We start from the raw sequence: 20300 nt of genomic DNA on the forward strand, positions 1-20300 counted from the left end.
CCCCCCGCCACCGCCCCCGCACTGGCGAAGCCTACTGTGCAGGCTCCGGGGCAGTTTGGAGAGACCCCAGTGCTTCCCTCGCTCTGTTCCTTTCAGCCCCGATTGGTGCCCTAGACAAGGGGTTGTCTCTGAGAAAGGGTTCCCTTCACATTTCCTTCTGCCCGGGTTACCAGCAGCAGGCTCTGCTTTCTCCTCGAAGCTTTTTGGGGACACATCCCGCCCACCCAAACCTTTCCTGCCTGTTATTTTTGCGATTTACATGGGGGTTTTCTCTGGCAAAGTTGGGCCAAAGCAGCAATGTTGTCTCCATGGGAGGTTTCTGTTCTCGTTCTTTCTTCACCTCGTAGACCTGCTTTCACTCTTCAAAACTAGTCTGATTAGCTCGGTTGGCAGCTCCTTTTCGGGATATCCTTTTCGTGGGGACCCGGAAAACCCTAGTTAGGGCAAAGCTAGATCCTGCCCAGGAAGCCAGACCCCTCGGAAGGGATCCCTGGTGGGGGTCCCGCCTCTACCGAGGAGGTGTAGGAAGCCCGCGGTCCTCTCGCAGACGCATTTCACGCATTCCACCACCCCACCCCGATCGGACAGCCCTCCTCGCCTCGGTTGGAATGCTGGTCCTCCCCTTCCAGTGTGGATGTGGTCTTGCTGAGCCAGGCAACTAGGGGGCCCCTCCGCTGTGGAATACTCGGTGCCGCCGGAAAGGCTGGAAACAAAGGCCTCTTAGGAGAGAGAATTGTTGGTTGCATGAATGAATAAACAAACGATTTGACCTACTGCTCTCTTCCTTTTGGGGACGTGGGAGAGATTGGGCAGGGCTGGGTGTGATCACAATTTCTGCTTTCAATGTTTTCCTGAGGAAATCTGTACAACTGTCTATTTCCGTGGCACGTGAGGCTGCGGGTGCCCTGGGCCTGCACCAGGGTTCGTGATTGACAAGGGAGGACCCGATTTCCCCTTTACGCTCCTTTGTCTCCCACCCCTTCAACTGGTCAGACCTGCCTCACCTAAACAATACTCTTTCTTGCTTTAGTGCCAGGCTTCCCCTCACCGCCACTGCAGTTTCGTCACTGAGCCTCAGCAAGTCTCCCTACGCGGTAATCACCCCTCTCTTTGCAGGGACTTTTCTAAACCATGTGGTGAGGACTTTTTAAAACCTGTACTGTCTTGCACTCAGAATTGTTCTTGTTCTACCAGGGAGGCTGTGAGATCCGCAGGGCAAGTCTGAGACTTGAAGTACAACTGGGACTGAACAAAACTTTATCTTTCTTCCACATACCTTCCCAAATAACACCGGTCACCTCTTCCTGTGTGGAGAGCTATCTTAGCAGTGGGTTAGAGAGGACTTCCTGGAAGTTCCTTTCCATCAGATTGCTACGGATGAAAATCAAAAGGTCTTAAAAATCCCGTCTTCATGCATGTCATGAAGGGTAGTCAGTGGTGGTTATAGGTGGGACGTTAAAACGACTTCTCTTGTCCTTGTCCGATGGATTTTTTTGGTCGGTTTTCCAGTGTGTGCTGAAGAAAACCTGTAAAGTTGAGGGTCTGTGTATGTGTTGTGTGTTCTGATTTCCATATGATGAGAACCTGAACAGGAAATAACAAAAAGAGAGGGGGAGGTATTGAAACATCGATTTTTCTATTGCCAGTTTGATTCCTGTTTTCAAAGGCCAATTTGAGTCATAGCTGGTAATTCCAGTGACTTCCAAGTGAAGCCCATTGTGCTTGAATTTTTGACCTTATGCTTTGGGCCAGAATGCAGGGGACACAGTACCCTGATCCAATTTCTGGGAAACACCCAAATGCTTGTTGGTCAGAAGTGCTACAATTTAACCCCCCCCCCAAATGAAAACAAAACAAAACAGAAAAAAAAAAAAAGTGCTACCATGATTATGCTTCATTCCTAAGCGAATGTTTTAGAAGAACACTGCTTTTCAAACTGCGGAATGAGACCCAAGAACGGGTAGTGATGAATTCAGTGGATTACTACAAGCCTTTTTTTTCCCCCTCTTTAATTCAGTAGAATGAAAATAGAATTTAAAATATCCGTTTGTCATCTATAGTCCATATATAGTAATGTTCAGCACTAACCTATAAAACTTTAAATTTGATTAGGTATAAATATGTATATATTCTGAGTTATGGTGTAAAATCTATCTCCTACTGTGGGTTGGTATCGAAGAATTTTGAAAGCTACTGAGAGTAAACCTATCCCAAGAGAGATCATTGACAACCACAGCACTGACAACCACTGTGTTCTTAGACCACCAGGGAATTCCTTTTATTGTTTCATTGATGTGACTCTAGCGTGTATTTGCACCCCAATCTCCCACTATTCCTTCTGGTGGGTAAATTCTGAGACGGAGCCCAAGGAGCCTCACCTGTTGTTCATACTCATTTGGAATCCCCCTTTCCTCAAATAGGGGGGTGGATCTATCCTGTGCTTCTATTCAGCAAAAGTGATGGCATGTTACTTCTAAGATTAGGTTACACAAAGTCTTTGACTTCCATCTTGTTCTCTCTTGCTCACCCACTCATTTGCTTGGAGGAAACCAGCTGCCATCTTGTGAACTGTCCTACAGAGGTGCCCCTAGGGCAAGGAACCAATATCTCTGGCAGCAGCCCAGGGAGGCCTGCCCAGAGTCACCTGAGTAAGTGTGGAAGCTGATCCTGCCTGGTTGACCCCTCGAGATGCCTGCCCCCCCAGCTAATACCGTGGTGAGAGGGCCCAGCTAAGCCCAGCCTGGATTCCCGACCCACAGCAATGAGTGATCAAATGTGTTTTAAACGATGTTGTTGGTTACTTGGCCACTGACAGTGAATTCCCTTTCTCACATCCTATGCTTTTGCCAGTGTTCTCAATACAAACCCTTTCCCATTCAAGCTCTTCCCACTGCTTGGACTATTCTTCTTACCGCCTCTCCCCTACTACTTTGTGTCTCAACTCTATCTTCCCTTTGAGGCCCAGCTTAAATACCTGTGCGTTCATTAATTTTTCTTTATCTGATGCTCCCATTTGAAACTGATCTCCTAGTTTGAATGTAGTGCTTTATAAGTATCTTTGGTAGCACTTCTTTTTGTGTTTTCTATGTACTAGATTTTATGTTAGTGTCTTTTTTGGGGTAGAATCTGGCTAATCACACCTGGCTCAGTCACTTGTAAAATAAGATTTTTTTTTTAAAGTATATGGGATGAGGAGTTCCCGTCGTGGCGCAGTGGTTAACGAATCTGACTAGGAACCATGAGGTTGCGGGTTCGGTCCCTGCCCTTGCTCAGTGGGTTAACGATCCGGTGTTGCCATGAGCTGTGGTGTAGGTCGCAGACGCGGCTTGGATCCCACGTTGCTGTGGCTCTGGCGTAGGCCGGTGGCTACAGCTCCAATTAGACCCCTAGCCTGGGAAACTCCATATGCCGTGGGAGCGGCCCAAGAAATGGCAAAAAGACAAAAAAAATAAAAAAATAAAATAAAGTATATGGATGAATTAAATACATTTAAGTACCTATTTAAATACCTATCACCATCTAAATTATATTTATTTATCTGTTTACCGTTGGTCTCCCTCCTTAGAATATAGGCTCTTTTATGAAGGCAGGGGTTTAATCTGTTTTGATCACTGCTCCAGTATCTAGAACAACCCCAGGCTGCTAAACAAAAGTACATTTTTGTTGAATGAATAAAGGCACAAGTAAACACTTTAGAGTTTCTCTGGGACCAGGAGAAAATGTATTATCTAATATGTCTAAATGGCATCTACCTCATTCCTTAGTGGCCAAAACAGAACTCTTGATGAACCTAGCAAAACTGTTCCTCTCCTAATTTTTTACAGTTTAGAAGAATAACAGCATCATTCATGAGGGAGCTCAGGCCCCAGGCCAGCAAGTCCTCTTGGGTCCTCCTCTTCCTCAGATACCCAATCCATCAGCAAGTTATGAGGGCTCGGCTTCCAGATACATTCAGGATCCTGCCATTTCTCACCATCTCCATTGCTTTGGTCCTAGTCCAAGTGACTGTCACCTCTCCCCTGGATCACTGCAGAAGCCACAGCCTGCCTTATCTCTGGGCTTCCATTCTTGGTGCTCACTGTCCAGTCTCCACCTGGCAGTGAGAAAGGTCTTCTCAGAACATAAATCAAATCCCTTGCTTAAAGGGATAAATTATCAAGCCTTCCAGTGGCTTCTAACTACAGCCAGAACAAAATCCATATTCCTCACTCGTATTCCTTACCTGGTTGTACCCTTGCCCACCTCCCCAACCTCAAATCTTACCACTCTTTTCCTTTTCACTGTGTACCAGCCACAGCGATTTTCCTTCTGTCCCTGAAACACTCTAAGTTATTCCCTTCTCAGGGCATGGCACTTGCTATTTCTTATGCTTAGAAATCCTCTTGCCTATATGTTTGGGTGGCATCGCTTAGGTCTGTTTATTTATTTGCTTTTAGGGCCACACCTGCGTCACATGGAAGTTCCCAGGCTTAGGGGTCGAACCTGAGCTGCAGCTGCCGCCTGCACCACAGCCACAGCCATGCAGGTTCGGAGCCTCCTCTGTGACCTTCACCACAGCTCACAATGCTGGATCCTTAATCCACTGAATGAGGCCAGGGATCAAACCTCATGGATGCTGGTTGGGTTTGTTACCGTTGAGCCACAATGGGAACTGCCACTTATGTCTGTTCAAACGTCACCTCCTTAAAAGAAAACACATACACACCAAAGTCTTAGGAGTTCCCTAGTGATCTAGTGATTATTAGGATTCAGCACTTTCACTGCTGTGGCCTGGATTCAATCCCTGGACAATGAACTGCTGCAAGTTGTGGGTGTGGCCAAGGGAAAAAAGTCTTCCTTGATTGTCCCAGCAAAAGTTGCCCTTTGTGTGCAATCGCCATTTCCTCATTGTCATATTTTATTTTTTGCATTTTTTCATGGTATGAGAATACATGATTGCATTATTTGTTTATTTGCCTTTGATCTTTCCCCTGGTCCTGCAGCTTCGCTCTCAAACTCCTTTCTGAGATGTTAATTGTCTTTTGGTTTGCTCCTCATTGAAATTTCAGCGCCTAGAACAGTGCCTGATATGTAGGAGTTCAATAAGTGTTCACTGACTCTTAACCTTTACCGTTAACCGTCAGTGCTTAGCACATAATAAAGCCAGCTGCAATGACTTGGTGGTTGGAGAGGACAGGTTTTTCTTTCCTTTTTTTCATTTTTCTTAAAATTTTTAAAATTTTTATTTATTTATTTATTTATTTTTGTCTTTTTTGCCATTTCTTGGGCCGCTTTCGCGGCATATGGAGGTTCCCAGGCTAGGGGTCGAATCGGATCTGTAGCCACCAGCCTATGCCAGAGCCACAGCAACGTGGGATCCAAGCCGCGTCTGCAACCTACACCACAGCTCACGGCAACGCCGGATCGTTAACCCACTGAGCAAGGGCAGGGACCGAACCCGCAACCTCATGGTTCCTAGTCAGATTCGTTAACCACTGCACCACGACGGGAACTCCTTTTTTTGCTTTTTTAAGGCTGCACCTGCGGTGTATGGAAGTTCCTAGGCTAGGGCTCGAATCAGAGCTACAGCTACCGGATTATGCCACAGCCACAGCAACACCAGATCCGTTAAGGTTAACCACTGAGTAAGGCCAGGGATCAAACCCACTACCTCATGGATACTAGTTGGATTCGTTTCCACTGCGCCACGACAGGAACTCCCAGGATAGGGTTTTCTTGAGCCCAGTCTTCTGTAAGCTGCAAGCCTGAGAATTGCTTCCAATTTCTTACTTTCTAATGGCTTCATTTTACCTAGTTAATATGATGTCAGGATGTACACAGCCTGACATTCTTGTCTAGACAGTGTTGTTCAAAATTCAAGTGTGGGCATTGGCATTATGGAGAAATGGTGAACTCCCTCTCCCACCCCCCATTTCCCTTCAAACCAAACTCTTCCCTCAGTTTTAATGACTTCCAAATTTTCTTAGCATCAATCTTTCCTGAGTTCCTCAACCAATTCCTCTCTCTACTCTTTTTTCTTTCTTATCATTTTTTATATTTTATTCTTGGTATTATGTTTAGTAGTGAAGTGATGTTTGGTAATGAAGTGTTGTTTTTTATTTTTAAGATCGCTCTTAAGCCCCAAGCAATCATATTAACTCTTGTGAGCACCCTGGTGACTTTGGCATGTTTTTCGGATGTTGAAGGATACGCTATTAGGTAGCAATTGCTGTGTAACAACTTATTCCAAAACTCAGGGGCTGCAACTCTCAAAGTTTATATGAATCAGAAATTCGAAAGCAATTCAATTGTGTGTTTTGGTTTGGAGTCTCTTAGGAGGTTCCAGTCATCTGACAACTATGTTTGAAGTTATCTGATGGCCTGCCTAGGTTTGGAAGATCTGTTTCTAAGGTCACTCACTCACATGCTGGCAAGTTGGTACTGGCCTGTTGATTCTTCTCCAAGAGGGCTTCTCCACAAGCCCGACTGAGTGTCCCCATGACATGGTAGCAGGCTTATCCCAGAGCAAGTGAGCCAAGAGAGATCAAGGCAGAAACTGCAATGCCTTTATAAATTCAACTTGGAAGCCACACTTTCTATTTCCACCATAATCTCTTAGTCACAAAAGCCAGCCCTGATTCAATTTAGGAGGGGATTATTCAAAGATGTGAATACCAGGAGGTGAGGATCATTGGGACCTTCCTGGAGGCTGGCTTCCCCAGAGAGGCTGTCAGCAGCAGAAAACTTTTCATTGCAAGAAACACAGCATGCAATTAGAAGTGGCTTAAATAATGACACTTACTATCTCGTATAATAGGAAGTCTACTGATAAGGTAGTCCTAAACTTAATTCTTGGCCTTTTCATCTCCTCGAAGATTGAGAGCTCACCGTCTTTTTACTCTGACATCTTCAGCATATGGAAGTATCTCCTGTCATCATCACATGTTGGCTGTAGTGGTTTAAAGGACCATATACAGATGGGCCACATCCACCAAAAAAGGAAAGAACTGTCAATTTTGTGAGTCAGCTTTATTAACAGAGATATTTCCTGGAAGTACTACTGGGAATGTCTCTGATCCTACTGGCCAGAATTAGGTAACATAGTTATGCATAAAAAACTTTATATTATGAATTATATGTGTGCAATGTTTTGTAACCGCACGCCTCTTTTTTTATCCAGAAGAAACTTAGTGTGCCCACAGAAGCTCAATCTTAAAAGTAATTAGAAATATTTAAAATAGTCTTACATTTTATCTTTTTTCATGTATTTTTGGCCATGTCCACAACATGCAGAAATTCCTGGGCCAGGGATTGAACCCACACCACAGCAGTGACCTGAGCCACAGCAGTGACAATGACAAGTCCTTAACCCACTAGGCCACCAGGAAACTCCTCTGCAGACATTTAGTATAAACATAGTTAATTATGCCAGGTCTGTAGCGCTTCCCAGAGTATCAGTACTCTATCTCATCTCCTCCCTAAATAAAGAGGGAAGGAATGGCTTGACTTTTTTTGTGGTGTTTACCCACTGGCCTTTTCCTATGATCCTGGAATTGTCCATTTGGGAAAGTGTGGTGTATACTAATGTGTATGAATGAAAACAGTGTCAGAGGCAGGATTTTTAATTGCCCATGGTTCTTTCACTGGGTAAACTGACTTGCTCATTAGCAGTAAGTGGCTTGGAAAGTGAAATGCCAAAGCAAAATCATGTATATGAGTTCACACACGCTTACAGGTAATTCAGAACATGCCAGGTTTCACTGAGGATCAAGAATTAACCTAGGAAAACAAGGCGTGTACAGATTTAGTAAGGAAAAGATATGTTTTATCGAGTAGTGTACTAGGCTCCATTCTTTTGAAAAGTTAAAATTTCCGGTCTAATTTCCCAAAATAGAGCGATTTAAAAATACTTTTATTTTTAGGCTTCTTAGCAGTTTGTCTTGTCCAAAGAGAAATGACAGCGACTGAACGATGTGTTCTACTCAAAACATTACTATTAGGCCACGATGGGCTTATGTTCCTGGCCTTCAGTCAGTTTCTGGATCTTTCTTTGCCCAGGACTAAGATACTGAAATAGAGATTTATTAAAATTAACATACCTGCAATTCTGGTTCTTAGATGGAAAGCATTTTATTATCTGGGTTTGGTTCTGGGATCTTTACTCAGGTAAAACTCCCACTGTTTGGGTCGAAATCTTTGGCACCTTGTGTCTGATTAAAACGCCTGCAGCTACTGCCGGGTAACCTCATGTCAGACACCTGGCATCGATGCCACTTTTCAACCCACCTTCTCCATTCAGTGACACCCACCCGAAAGAATAGTCCAGAACCTTCCAGTTGCCAAGAAGCAGTTGAATGTTGCTTGCTTTCTTGAGGTGAACCACGCGCATAACACACCCCTTTTCAGTGAAATAATGTCATTTTGTTGCCACTAGTCAACCCTGGGTGGACGAGGTCAGCAAGCTCCGCAAAGTTGCTGTCTCAGGACTACATTTTATTCGTGACTGGGAAACCGAAGTGGGAATGTTATGGAATAAGGAAAACAACTTGTTTATTTTCCTGGTGGTGAAGTGGGAGTAAGGACATTACAATAGGGCCGCATACACGCTGTGTGTGAACGACGACGCAGTGCGTTAAATGATCAGAAGGCAAGACGCCCACCAGAACCGTCCCCTCCCTTTGTCTCCCATGCCCCCCCCCAGAGGTGTGGGGGGACCTGTGTCACGCGGATCAGTGGTGGCGGGGCCGAGGGGGGCAGCGGCGCCCCAGAGGCGAAGGCAGAGGCGCCAGGACGCCGCTCCTCGTCTCGCAGGATGCCAGCCGGGTACACGCAAGGTCGGGGGCAAGGCCGCGCGGCGGCTCGGCGCTCCAAAGGAGGGGGCGCGAAGGAAGCGAGGGCTGCCGGCCGAAGGGCTAGCGGCGCGGGCGGCGCCAGCCTTGGGGGCGGCGGTGGCGGCGGCGGCGGCGGAGGGCGGGGTGTGCGCAGCGCGGCTCCCGCGGGAAAAAGAAACCTACGCGCTGGCGGCTCGGGAAGCGGCCGGAAGGCGGGGGGCCAGGGGCGCGCAGCGGGGGGAAGGAGGCGGGGCCGGGGGGGGCGGGGCGAGGCTTCGGGCGCGCAGCCCCAGTAGGTCTCCGGAAATTTTCCACTCGGGTTCGGAGAGCCCGGGTCACCGAGGCGCAGCACCCCCACCCCCAACCTCGCGCACACGAGGCCACGTGACGGTGACTCACCAGGCTCCGCCTTCCGGGCCGCGGGCGGGGAGGCGGTGGCAGGGCGAGGAGGGAAATTGGGCAGGGGAAGGCAGGGGGAGGACAGGAGGGAAGTGATGGAGGAGGCAGGGAAGCCGAGGGGAGAGGAGACGAGAGGTGCGGAGGCGCTGGCCTTTTTCTTGGTGCCCAACGCCCCTGCAGTGTAGCTCGGCCGTCTGGGAAGCCGCCAAGTTCGCGCCAGCCAGGCTCGCTCTGGGCGCGCCCAGCACTTGCCTGCGACGTGGAAAACCTAGAGAGCCCTAAATCTCAGGGCTAATCTCTGGGTACTTTGAGGAAAGCGTCAGGGGGCCTCGAGTCCCGCGGAGTTTTTGCGGATGCGCCAGGCCGCGTGGGGATGTGCCGCAGGGAAGAAGCAGTCTTGGAAACTCTCCCGCCCTGTTGGCAGCTGTCGATGCCTGTGTACGTGGCTCCTAACGTGGGGAACAGTGGCTGCGAAAGCGTGCACCGAGGGAGGGACGAAAGGGTGAGGCCTTGACCCATCCTCTGTGCCCAGGGAGTTCCAAAGGCACGGATTATTCTTGGGTTAAACCCCCAGACCCACGAGGAAATCCTCGAGACTTCGGTGAACGTGGGATGTGTCGTGCAGCAGGCTCCAGATGGCTCCCCGTTAGTACTTTTGGAAATCGAATTGGCACATCAAAGATTTCCTCTGATCCTGCTGCTGCATTGACTAGACATTACACAGAAACCCCACCCCATCTTTGCTCTTGTAAAGAAACATTTATTACACAAGTACTCCAACTGTTTCATCTCTTTCTTTTTTTTTTTTAGGTTCTTTCTAGTAAGTGTGGCGGTTTCCTTTCCCTCAAGTCATTCTATCAAAGTCTTGGAAGCAAACTAAAAAAAAAAACTAGTCTGAATTAGAAAGTTAAGTGAAGACGGCCTTATGGGTTTGCGCTGCTCAGGTTTATTCGTAGCTTCTTTTGGGTCCTTCTTCTCTCTCGCTCCCACCTTGAGGCAGAAACATAGATGAGGGACTTGCCGGATGTCTCTTATTTTCTACACTAGTTTGAACCTTTCCGCCGGAACTATGTATATTACTTTCTCATAGGTTTGTGAATTAACAAACAGGATTATTGCAGTTAATAAGAAGAGCTAATATGTAGTACTCGGGGCAGGCACTATTTTGTTTACAAACCTGTGATTATTTAATTCATCAACTGTGTGAAGTCGGGGCTATTGTCCCATTATCCAACTTACTTCATTCCTTAGAGATGAGGAAATTGAGGCATGGTCAAGTTAGATAACAAGGCCTCTTCTAGCCTGTAAGTGGAAGAGATGGAATTTGAACGCAAACTGTCGGAGGTAAATGCCATGCTGTGGTCACAATGTTATAGAAATTACCCACTAGCGAGCATAGTTGTATTGAAATATTAAACTTATAATTAGGTGGAATTTTTTTTTTCCTTTTACTTATTTAGGCTTCCTGAAGTTTATTTTGGCGAAATGTCCAAATTTAGTGTGGACAGAGCAGGACTCACAATTTAAAAAGGAAACTCTCAATAAGAAACCATGCATTCCAAGGCAGTGTTACATTTTTCTTACATGCAAGGTTATTGAAATGTTTGACCTGGGAAGTTATTTTCCTTAGGAGAAACGTTTGTCTTGGTATACCGTGATCCCCGAGAACATGGCGAGCCCTCCAGGAGAAACTCTTCAGTCATCAGTGTTTGAAAACTAAATATTGATTCAAATGTACTCAAGAAGTGAGCATCCTTGACATGGTCGATGACATGATGTCAAATGAAAAGGAAATTTCCCCAAAGAAACATAAGTATTGGGTGGAGTCAGGGAAGATACTCAGGGAGTTCCCTTCGTGGCTCAGTGGTTAAGGAACCCCACTAGGATCCATGAGGATTCCAGTTTGATCCCTTGCCTTGCTCAGTGGGCTAAGGATCTTGCGTTGCTTTGAGCTGTGGTGTAGGTGGAAGACGCTGCTTGGATCCCGTGCTGCTCTGGCTGTGGTTGTAGGCTGGCAGGTGTAGCTCCACTTCAGCCACTAGCCTGGGAATTTCCATATGCCTCGGGTGCCTGGGAACTTCCATGTGCTGTGCTTGTGGCCCTAGAAAGCAAAAATAAGAAAAGGGAAGATATTCGTTTTTTTTTTTTTTTTTTTTTTCCCTCCATTTTCTTTCTGGAGTCTTCTTCCCTGTCCTTGAACACTTCTGTGACCTCCAAGACTGGGTTAGAAGCCTCTTCTGTGTGCTCCTGTGCACCCAGAATCTGTGCCTGCAGTGGTACACTGTTTTCTCATTGCTTGTTCACCTAACTACCTCCTGGGAGATTCTTAAGTTTCACGAAGGGCAGACATTCTGTCCTTCTCAATAGTATGTCTCCAGAACTCAGCACAGTTGTCCTAAAATTGGAGCAATACTGACTGGTTAAAATGATGGTTTTTACTGGTCAGCCTTGTCTTGTTAGGATGTACTGAGTTGGGATTTAACAGAAACTGTGAGACCAATGTATCCATCAGAAGCATAGTCTCTAAACAGACCTCCCAGTTTCCTCCTTTCTTACATTTCCTTGAATTCCACCTACATACTTTATCTTATCTATCTCTCTGTCTCTCTCTATGTTATCTGTGTGTATACCATCTATCTCCCTCTATCTCTCTATCTCTCTATCCAACTGTCTGTCTGTCTATCTGTCTTTACCACTGGATATAAACCACACAGTCAGGGATATATATTTTGTTTCAGTTTGGGTATATATCCCATTGTCCCACTTTTTGCACCCATTTGGCACATAATAGTTTTTTTGATATTAAATAAGAACAAAAACAACCTCTGAAAATTTTAACTTTATTTTGGCACCCAATTAATAAATAACTGCAGCCTTAATCCTAACCTCACTGTTTGGGGTCTGTAAGATGATAGAATCATACGATTTTTTTTTTTTTCCCTGAAGGGGACCTGATAATTATGTAAGCCAGCTGGTAGACACAGGCTATTTCAATTTAAACTGACTAAAATAAAATTAAAAATTAAGTTACTCAGCTTTTGCCTCCTTTTGGGTGCTCAGTAGCCACATGTGACTAGTGGCTACTCTGTTGGGCAGCCTTGATACAGAGATTTCCATTATTGCGGAAAGTTCTACTGGGCAGAGCTGACAAGTTACAAAAAATAGGTTAAAGGGCATAGTTTCATTAGCTTAAATATATCACTGCTACTAAAAAATATTTCAGATGGCATAGCAGTTCTTTTACATACAAAGAGCATCACATTCTTATTTCAGATGTCTGCTATTTCACATAGATAAACATTTTTTTTTCCTTAACGGTTGTGGTTAAATTAATGCACATTTAAACATATGCAGAAGAGCCTGTGGTTCAAAAGGATTCCTCTTTGTAGTCCCTTAAGGTGAATATTCACCCCAATCAATCCTTTGTGAGTCTTCACTTTTTTCTGGTTAAAAATCCTCTGATCAACTTGAGTCACTGCACAAGTTTGACATTCATTCGCTTCGGCTGTGCATTTTAAGCTCGCATGATTGAGGAGCTAAAATACTCAGTAATGTTGGTAAAGGCCAAATGCCAGATAGTTTTGGACTGACCAAATATATATTTAATGACATCACACATGCCCTAAGACAGTTTTCAATTTACAAACACTCTATTCAGAAGCAGCCCAGATAGAAAACATACTGGCGTACTTTCTTTAAACTCTTCCTTAGGACAGTATTGCCAAGGTGCCCATTGTACAAAAATTAGTCAATAAAAAAATAAAATAAATACTGCAATTCTAAGACAATGGATAGTGTAAGTTGTGGGGGCAACAAAGAAGCCGGAGTGAAACCTTGGGGAATTAGTAGAGGTTATTTCCGCAGTAGAGCAGATTTGCTTAAGTGGTAACCCCCTGACAAAAATAGTCTAGAGCCACCTTTCTCCCTCTGGCCCCGCCCCTCCTTGCCCTGCCTCTCTCCCACTCCCCTGTTCTTACAATTCTTTTTTTCTTTTTTTGCGTTTTAGGGCTGCGCAGGCAACATATGGTAGTTCCCAGGCTGGGGTCAGATTGGAGCTGCAGCTGCCAGCCTACACCACAGCCATAGCAACGCGGGATCGGAGCCACATCTTCAACCTACACCAGGGCTCACCAGCCCCAGATCCCCGACCCATTGAATGGGGCCAGGTATCGAACCCGTATCTTCAGGGATACTAGTGGGGTTTGTTTCTACTGCGCCCCAACGGGAACTCTCTTACAATTCTTTGATTTCATTTGTGATCCAGATTCCGTTCTGTCAATTCAAAGTTTTGTGGTCTTTCTTTTCTGAGCCTCTGTTTTCTAAACTGTAAAATAGGAATAATAAAATGCTGATTGTCAAGAATTAAAGGAATGTTTATTCAAAAGTACTTTATAGATTAGGAAGCTAATATAAAAACAAGGGACTATGATTATATACCTTAGTAAAACTCAACTCTCCTCATCCCAGGGTTAAATGGCCCTCAGACATGCCGCACAAGATTGGAATCTGGTTCATCAAAATTTTTAAGCCGCTTGGTGGCCTGAAGATTCTGGAGGGCTGGGGATGTTCTGGGAGGTGGAAGAGAGATTTTAAAAAGGAGTTGGAAGGCTGTGAAAGGAAATAGTTCAAAATTTGGAAAGAGTTTTTGTAAATATCACTTTCCCTTTAAAGAATGAATGTAATTGCTCACATTTTCTCTCTACTTCCTCCTTCGGTTTCATTGATTACTCCTAAGGCTAAAGTTTCTACTTTACATCCTAATTCATCTGACGTAGCGTGTTTTAAAAAAAACTTAGCGTTGCTTGCTTTGATTTTCTTGTAGTCTTTTGCTGATGGAGCTTCTGTGAAGGGCAAATTCAAGAGTACAACTGGCTGTCACAGCACAAGTGTAGGAAAATGGAGGTTGCAGTTCTGGGGGGCCTGGGCAGCTAAGCCTTTAGCTCTTAGAGAAGCAGTGCCACAGCTACTTGCTGGCCTAAGGCAGAGGCAGCAGTAGTTAGACCAGAGTAAATCAAACCAAACCAAGCCAAACCAAACAGGTAAAAATAGCAATGGGGAAAGAGAGGTGAGCATGGGGGAGAGGGAGGAAGGGAGAGGGAGATAGGAAGAATGAGAAGAGGAGAGAATGAACAGGGGAGTGGAGGTGGGTACAGAGGAAGGGAAGGACACCAAAGAGAATGATGGGTAACATCAGTAGTTCAAAGCACAGCACATGCACCAACTCTTTTAAGCCTCCTGGCAATCCAGGGGAGGTAAGCACTAATCCTTATTATCCCCATTTGATAGATGAGGAAACTGAGGCACAGAGATGTTGAGCAACTATTCCCAGTATCACACAAATCCTAAGCAGTAGAAGACCTGAAGACCATGATGGAAGATACTATAAGAAAGGGGCTGTATATATAGATAAATCTCAAGGATGTTATGCTAAGTGAAATAAGCCAGTCACAAAAAGACAAATACTGTATGATTCCATTTATATGAAATTGTCTGGAATAGTCAAATTCATAGAGTCAAAAAGGATGGTGGTCATCAGGGGCTCAGAGGAGGGAGGAATAGGGAGTTACCGTTTAATGTATATAGAATTTAATATGGCAAGATTAAGATATATGTGTATATATGACTGGGTCACTTTGCTGTACAGCAGAAATTGGCACAACATTGTAAGTCAACTATAATAAAAAATAAAAAAAGAGGGGGAGAAGTGGGATGTGAACTCAGCCAGTCTGGCTCTGGAGTTTATGATCTTAACCACTACACTAGCAGTTCTCAAGCTTCCTGGTCTTAGGACCCACCCCACACCCTCCACACGCACACCCCTGACCTGTCCCACCACGTCCTGACAACACACGCACACTTTCAGAAATTATTGAGGACCACAAAGAGTTTTTGTTCAGGTGGGTCATTCTGTTGGTATTCACCGTATTAGAAATTAAAACATTGGAGTTCCCGTCGTGGCGCAGTGGTTAACGAATCCGACTAGGAACCATGAGGTTGCGGGTTCAGTCCCTGCCCTTGCTCAGTGGGTTAATGATCCGGCGTTGCCGTGAGCTGTGGTGTAGGTTGCAGACGCGGCTCGGATCCCGCATTGCTGTGGCTCTGGCGTAGGCTGGTGGCTACAGCTCCGATTCGACCCCTAGCCTGGGAACCTCCATATGCCGCGGGAGCGGCCCAAGAAATAGCAACAACAACAAAAGACAGGAAAAAAAAAAAACAAAAAAAAAAAAACCAGGAAATTAAAACATTGAATTCATTAAAAAAAAACCCCATTAAATGCTGACATACATAATATTTTAAAAAGTGAAAATAGCTATATTTCTTGGAATAAAAAATGTTTAGGAAGAAGTTGGCATCGTTTCATGGTTTTGCAATGATCTGTCCTACATGATACAACTTTTGGAATGACAGTGGTTAAGAAGAGGGAAGGAAATGAGAGAGGCTGAAGGGCATACATGGTGAGAACTCAAGCCCTGTCTCGGTGAGCACCCATGAGCTCTGCACGAGGAGGAAATGACAACCAAGAATTGTCGGTGAGCATGAACTACAGAGTGCAGCCTCTGGATTTTCATGCCTACTTTAATTCTCAATAGGTGGTTTGGATTCTCATTCTCTCTCTACCCACATACATGCATATGTATAGACATATACATGTATATACACAAATGTATTTGAGGTTCAGCAAAAGACTTTTGAATCTAGGATAGGTTCTAAATTGGAAGGGGTTTTAGAGATTATTTGACTTGTCTTATTTTATGGGGGGAAGCAGCTGTGGCTGGGCAAGGAAATGACTTACTGCTGGTCGTGCTGCTAGTTAGCAGCAAGACTGGTGGCAGACCCAGGTCTCCTGTGTCCTCATTCCTCTTCAGAGTGCCATGTCATGGGAATTAATAAATTGTATTATTCAGCCATTAGATAAATCAGTTTCTAGCAGAAAACTTGTCAGTTGACAGCCATAAAATCAATGATATGTTCGCATGCTTCATCATTGCCATTGTGAATAATTGCCCTTCTCCTCCCAAAATTGCCTCTCCCTGAATATCTTGGTATGGTGGGTATTTTATTAGGACTCGTTACAACTTCTTGCTTATTGCCATTTGTTTCACAAGTACTGCTGAAGAGAACATGGGCTTGGTATTGGAAAGAGGGAAGAATCTATGAGAATTTCTGAGAACACTGATTGGCCAGCCCCCATATCTGCAGGATCTGCTTTTCTTGAGGATGCTTTTCTTATTTTGGTCCACAGGTTTCCAAGACAAGCACATTCCTGCCAACATGATCCCTGGACAAGCTGTTCTGGAATTTGAACTTGCTACTGAAAAGGGGGTTAGGTCCAGGACACACACACTTGTTTCGGTGGGGGGTGAGCCATAGTTGGCTATGTTAGCACCTCATTATACAACAGTTCCAGATAAAGTGATTCCAGATGTGCTCTCAGCGAGTACCTAGCACTTACGTTGTTAACCCGTTAGGCTAAAATCTGCTCTGTGAATTTTGGAGAACCAGAAGTCAATTATTTAACTAGTCATTTATAGTTACTTTGTAAGGTTGTTTCTAAATTGGCTTTAATTAAGCTGATTATATAGTATAATGCTTCAAGTTAGCTGATTATAACTGTATAACATTCGTTTGTTTAATTTTTAAGATTTTATTTTTTTTTAAACTGGTTTAAGTTTACAACAAAATTGAGAGGGAAGTACAGATATTTCCCACATACCCTTGCCACACACAGGCAGAGCCTCCCCCATTATCAGCATCGCTCACAAAAACAGTACTTTTTTAAAAACCAAGGATGCGCCTATATTAACACATCGTAATTACCCAAAGTTCTTAGTTTCCCTTAGAGTTCAATCATGTCATATATTCTATAGTTTTGGTCAAATGTATAGTGATGTATGTCCATCATCATAATATGAAGAGTATTTTCACTGCCCCAAAAGGACTCTGTACTTTGCCTATTCTGTCTTTCCCACATTTCAAGCCCTGTCAACCATTGGCCTTTTTACTATCTTCCTGGATAAAACACATATTCTTACACATACGTTCTTGTATACATGTATCTTTGACCAGGATTAGAAGTTCATTCTGAGTACTGGTTTATGATCACCAAGTTCCTTTGTCCTGGAAATTTCATTGAGAAAAGTTAAGAGAACATGTGTCTGATAAGTAGTATTCTTGTTTCTTTCTTTGACTGATCAAGATGCTTGAGATGCTGAAATGTCATGAGACATGCTGGTTAAAGCCCCCCCTCCTTGTGGTTTTTAACACAATTTGAAAATTTTCTCTTTATAAACGTTGTAACCTGAATTTATAAAGAATTGAAGAGAAAAGATGCTGAATGCCATCTCTGACAAATCAGATGATTTTTTAGAATATGGAATTTTTGGAGTTCCAGTGTCGCTCAGTGGGTTACGTTACATAGTGTTTGTGAGGATGCGGGTTTGATCCCTGGCCTCTCTCAGTGGGTGAAAGATCCAGTGTTGCCTCAAGCTGTGGTGTAGGGCACAGATGTGGCTTGGATCCGGTGTTCCCATGGCAGTGGTGTGGACTGGCAGCTGCAGCTCAATTCAGCCCTTGGACTGGGAATTTCCATATGCCGCAAGTGTGGCCCTAAAAAGGGGGAAAAAAAAAGAATATAGGATTTTTGCATCTCTTGTCCCTGGAGAGAGGGGAACATTTCATCTTGCTTTGAAATACTTCTACAAAAAAAAAAAAAAAAAGGAGTTCCCGTCGTGGTGCAGTGGTTAACGAATCTGACTAGGAACCATGAGGTTGCGGGTTCGGTCCCTGCCCTTGCTCAGTGGGTTAACGATCTGGTGTTGCCGTGAGCTGGGGTGTAGGTCGCAGACGAGGCTCGGATCCCTCGTTGCTGTGGCTCTGGCGTAGGCCGGAGGCTACAGTTCCGATTGGACCCCTAGCCTGGGAACCTCCATATGCCGAGGGAGCGGCCCAGATATAGCAAAAAAAAAGACCAAAAAAAAAAATAAATAAAAAAAATAAAATAAAATACTTCTCATTTGTTGGCAGAAATCATGTTTTCTGTTGAATACGAAGAAAACCTTCATAGCAGGTCTTTGCTTACTTTAGTTGAGAACATTGCATCTCAATATACTTTTGATATGATACTTAAAATATTTTTAAAAAGTTAGGCATTATATCTGACTTCAAGGACCACAGCATTTTATTTCCCAGAGACTTTACCCTAAGGCATTATTCATAGTGTGGAAGGATTGGAAGATACATTCTTCAGAGGTGACTGTTTCGTTGCAACTAGAATGGCAACTACAGCAAGGCAATCTAGGGAGCATGTGGACTCTGGATCCAGACAGCCTGGCTTGATTCCTGGTTTTGCTTCTTGCTAGCTGTGGGTTTCCGTTTTCACAAATATAAAGGATGAATAATAACTGATGAGGATTTAATGAGTCTGTAAAGAAAGCACTTAGAACCATGGCTAGCACACATAGAAGAATTATGCTAGTTTTCGTTTAGGAAAAGAAAAAAATCTGGAATTTTGTCTTTGCCACATCGGAGATGCTAATATCAAGTGGCAGTTTGCAACATATCACTAGCTAAAGTTAAAAGAAAAATGATCCTCGGGATTTATTCCCTCTTGTGAAACATCTTCTAAGTGCTTCCATGCAGCTGGAGCTAAAGTCAGAGGACAAGATGGTGAGGAAAATATAGCAGAGTATGACTGCCATTGCTTAAAGCTCCGGACAAGGGTCTTGCTAGATGGTAATTTGTTTATATTATTTCCAACTGGAGATAAAGACCCTAGTTGCTACCCTTCAGTGGGAGATGGGCTATTAGTCAGAGTTTGGGTTGCCAAGCAGTTGTAATTTGATAATGTGAAAGGCTTACCCCAGGAGATGGAAAAGTCATGGTTTTCCCTAAGTCATTTAGGCTCTCACTACTGAGTCAGCCAGGTAGGGCCCGCTAGTCTATGTGACAACTAGCCCGGAAGCCCTTCTGACTCATGGGCTTTTTATTTAGAGGAGGCTCCTCTTCTTCCTCGCTGACGGTCCCATCCGAGGGTGTAGGGCTTGACAAGTGGAATACAAGCTGGATTTCAGCCCCTGCCGCCTCATCCACCCAGGATTTGGGGCAGTACACAAACTGCACCTTGCTGGTGGTGGCTCTGAAGGCAGATTTTTGAATGTTACTTCCTCTGCCTCAGTTTCAGAGATGTGCTGTTCATTTTGTTCAGTCTCAGTCTACTTAAATAGTTGGAGTTGGGGAAAAGATGGTTTAGTGGTTTTTGTCATTGAATCCATTGGGCAATGGCGAATTAATACTTAAGATAATCCACAAGCATCTTGCTGACAGTCCAAGACTGTTTTCTAGCAGAGGTTTTATTAAGGCACTTAATTTAGGGTTAAGGTCCTCCCGGACCTTATACTCATCTAAAAATGAGGAGAACGGCACCAGAATATTAAGCCCTTTTAGCCATAAATTGTATTTCTGCAATGCCATTGGTTCTTTTTATCTACATGCACTTACAATTTACTATGGTGTGTTTTATTCAATTTCCAATGATTTACAAGCTGAAAGACCGAGTACTTGGAAAAGGCCCTGGCTAAAAACCAGTCAGTCTATTGACATAAAATCCTGTCAGGAGCGGCCTCACAAGATTTGTGGGTTTTGGCCTTTCTTGTTTCTCATCCACTATTTCTTTTCAGTATTATTCTCAGTTAAATTTTTCATTGGACATGCAATAGATTAAAATCCCATTAAAGTCTGGACTTCAACCAAACATAGCAGAAAGTCTTGACTCTTTGACGTTACCTCTGCAGATTCTTCTCTTACAGTTTTGGTAGTCCTGAATTTTGGAAGATGTGGTGGATCAGGTAATATTCTACTGTCCCCCACAAAGAGAGTGCCAGCTGGGAAAGGGCACTTCAAACTTTTATAGTTTCAGATATGTTTACTCTCATTCTAAGATAAACTTGAAATAACTTCTGCTAGGTTCTATTCGTATTCCTTTTTCATTTAGAAACTTATTATTTCCACTTCCATCTCCTGCCCTAGGTTTTTTTCCATTCTGAAATGAGTAGGAACTCTGCTTTTTTACTCGCTCTTGGTATAAGCATAACT

General features: G+C 44.2%; 1 long non-coding RNA gene across 1 annotated transcript in view; it reads left to right on the plus strand.

Annotated features, from left to right (window-relative positions):
* The window catches only part of LOC106510390 (uncharacterized), a 322787-nt gene that overhangs the window by 19293 nt on the left and 283194 nt on the right, over nucleotides 1-20300 (plus strand). The window lies entirely within an intron of this gene.

Source organism: Sus scrofa, chromosome 5 (genome assembly GCF_054392235.1).
Source record: "Sus scrofa isolate SSC_HxYL_T2T_F1_AM1 chromosome 5, Sscrofa_HxYL_maternal_Yorkshire_Landrace_v2.0, whole genome shotgun sequence".
In the NCBI taxonomy this organism is placed as follows: Eukaryota; Metazoa; Chordata; class Mammalia; order Artiodactyla; family Suidae; genus Sus; species Sus scrofa.